At 42.4% G+C, this 3432-nt stretch overlaps 1 pseudogene; it reads right to left on the bottom strand.

The window, feature by feature from the left end:
• Window positions 1-2365: 2365 nt before the first annotated feature.
• LOC120844282 lies at window positions 2366-3040 on the bottom strand (annotated as a pseudogene).
• Window positions 3041-3432: the final 392 nt, after the last annotated feature.

Raw genomic sequence — 3432 nt, 5'->3', positions numbered from 1 at the left:
GTAAACCACTTAATCTAATTTGATAGGGGATATTATGCTCAGGAAAAGAGAGGTAAAAGAAAACGTAGATGATTCAGCGTGTTGGTTTATAATTTGCAATAACGGAAGAGGGACATGGAAGACAAACAGTCTTCGGATATGAAAGAAAAACATTATTTCACCCCTCCCGTTATCGTAAGAAAAAATCCCTCGGTCGGCAAAAAAGCTCATATCCCTTTTTGCAGGCAAAACAATAAAAAAAATGTGTGCGCGTTTGACGTGATAATTGTTAGGTGTACATGTCTCATACAAGGTTAAGAACACAAATCCAACTAGACTTTGTGAGAGTTTATGACACGAAAGGTCGAAGTTCCGTCTGACTTGAAGTGCAGGTGCAGCTTTTTCGGAGCAGCAATTTAACCTCCGCATGGCAGTACAGTTAGTGCGTACTAGAAGAAGGAAATTGATATTTATTTATTTATACTTATTGTTTTAAATATTTATTCATCTAAAGTACTACAGGAAGCAGCGCTGCCTAGGAAGGAAGGAGTGACATCAGGTGTGACTAAGCGAAATTCTCAAATCTACGGTACCCACATCTATGCTTTCAACAAGTTATGTCGGAGAGAAATTCCACTGTTCAACTGTGCTGGGAAAGAACGATTTTTGATGTAGTTTAGTTCTGAAAAAGTATGGTCGAATTAATTTAGAGTGATTTAGTCTTGCTGATTTACGAGGAGCAGGAAATAAATATATGTTTCACTTGATAAGCCAGATCTGTTGTGAACGAGAATATAGGAACATTTTCGCCTGGCGATTTGTCGGCGTCGGTGGAGCGCTAAAGTTCCAACTTTCAGCTGGTATATTATATTATTTGCTGAGAGTAAAGATGTTTTTTTCCGTGACGTTGTTTTGTCCCCCTTGCTTGGAACACCGGGATAGCGGATTTTGTCGTTGACGGTGCTGAAGATAATGATCAGGGGGTCGAGGCTCACCTGCGGTAATAGTAGTGGTGAAGCAAGACTTCCAGACGCTGATTCAAATTGAAGGTTTTATTAAGTGCGATTTTAAGGAATTAACAAACTATGTGCAATAGATATTGCTACAAAGCAGGGAACAATTGATCGACTGGCGTGCAATGTATCGCTCAATTTCACACCAATAATTGCTTTCTAGTGGCCCGTATCCTCTCCCACTGTCCGACACTGGCCACTCGGTCTCAACAACGTCAGTGTCACGAGGTGAGCCCGTACCCAATGAACACCTGGGCGCTAACCCAACCATCCGCCGCGCACTTAACGCACACGTCTGAATTCCTCGTATAGTCCTCTGTGCTAGGCCGGCCACCTCTTCGGCGCCGAGCCGCGACCTTGGCTGCAGAGGGCAGGCATACGCGGTCCCTGACAACCGAGGCGGTAGGAGGATTGGCTGACTCTAGTGCGGCAGCCTTTAAGACGTAGGAACACCTACTCGACGTCTATACTACCAAAAGCATTCTCAGAAAAAAAAAAAAACGCTTTTATCTTTTTTTTTTTTTTTTAATGATGACCGATAATCTGTCGAGATAAACGGAGCAGCAAGACGTTTGATACGCCCCGCCTCCGTTATGTCTTCAATGCAGGGCCGTAACCAGGGGGGGGGGGGTTAGGGGGTTCTGATTCCCCCCAAAATTTTTTTCTGGGTACGGCCCTGGTCGGTGCACTGGCAGCCAGCCGATTTTAATCTCCACTTCTGCGCACGCGCAGTGGCGCCGGTCGGCTACCGGGTACTAAACCGGGACCGGTTCTCTGGTTTGCTGTAACTCTCCATTATATGCCACCGATGCACATGACTCATAGGCAAAAATAAGACAATAGACACTTTCGAAATGGCCGCCGTTGTCCCCGAACCCCCCCACCGAAATTTTTTTCTGGGTACGGCCCTGCTTCAATGAAATACTGATCGTACTCTGGGACTGGTCGAACTAGAGAACGGTATGCTTGAAGCTCGGCATTCGAAGGACATTCCTTTATTTTCTTCATAAAAAGCAAAGTTTCTTGAATGCCCTAGAGCATTTGTTATATAGATACATTTCCGACTCAACGTTTTTTTTTTAAGCTTAATTAGTTCCCAGAAGAAATAATCTGAATGCAGTGATGTCAAATATGATAAGTGTGCAATAATCGATTTTTTTTTGATACAGTAATCGCGATTGTTTTAGTAAGGATAATTTTCATACTTTGCAGTTTGCAACAGTCCGCAAGCTTATAAAGATTGTCATTCAGCAGTGTCTGACAGGAAGTGATTGTGATAACATAATAAATGGCACAGTCATCAGCAAAGTATTTCACAGTAACACTTTCATCAATATCTTTGGCAGCGTTATTTATATAATCATAATAAAATATTAAAGGCGCAAACACGGAGTCCTGCAGAACTCAGACAAAACCTGTAGGCTATTAGACCTAGACCCCTTATATTCAAGAAATTGCGTTTGATTGAGTAGAAATGCTTGTATCCAATGTAGTAGAAGCCTATCAGAAAGTCCAGTCGATTTTCGCCTATCATTCAGCGAATAATGAGGCACACGATCGATCGCTTCTAACAAATTAAAAAAAAAGAACATAGCTCTGTTGGCGGTTGTCAGTCACTGCAACAAAGTCGTGAAATACAGATATTAGTTATCTTGTTGTAGAATCATTTCACCTGAATCATTGTTCGTTTTTGTAAAAAAAGTTAATTGACTCCAAGTAATTGGAAACATGATTAGCAGTTATGTACTCTAGAAGCTTGCAGCGCTTACGTATTAAGGACATGGGTCTGTAATTCACAGAGTGTAATTTGTCACCCATTTTAAATACAGGTACCACTCTAGCCTTAGCCAATCATTTGGCACACGACTCTGGTTGGTAGAGGAATTGAAGAGCAGTTAAAGATACTGGGATATCATCTAAGAGTTGCGCCCTAGAAAAGCACGCAGTATACCGTTAGTACGAGATGATTTATTGGCTTTGATATTCAACAGAAGTGAAAATATGCCCTCACGACTTAGTACCACGGCAGGAATTGACCCACGACCCATTGAAGCTAGATAATTTGCATTTTGAATGGTAAAAGGTTTCGGCTTTGCAAAGGCTCTAAAAAACTGGCATTGGATTCATTTGAAATGATTTTTTTCTTTAAGATTAAAAGTTATACTATTTTCGATTCTTAGTTGGTAAAAGGATCCATTGGTGTCAGACAGAAAGCGCCAGAACTTTTTAGATTCCTTCAGGAAATTACTCAGAGTTCGACCGTAAAATTTGTCTCGTGCGTTGAGTATAATAAACAGCAGCTTGTCATTTATGCCTGGAACACATGAGCGGTGAAACTGGGCGCCGTGCGCCGTTCGCCCTTCGCCGCTAGGTGTGCCATAGTCACACTGCGCGGCTTTATTCTGCATCGACCAGATCCGAGCGACGCCGCGGCTGGCGC

Source organism: Ixodes scapularis, unplaced genomic scaffold (genome assembly GCF_016920785.2).
Source record: "Ixodes scapularis isolate PalLabHiFi unplaced genomic scaffold, ASM1692078v2 ptg002869l_1__unscaffolded, whole genome shotgun sequence".
Lineage (NCBI taxonomy): Eukaryota > Metazoa > Arthropoda > Arachnida > Ixodida > Ixodidae > Ixodes > Ixodes scapularis.
This window is presented reverse-complemented; position numbering and strand designations above follow the sequence as displayed.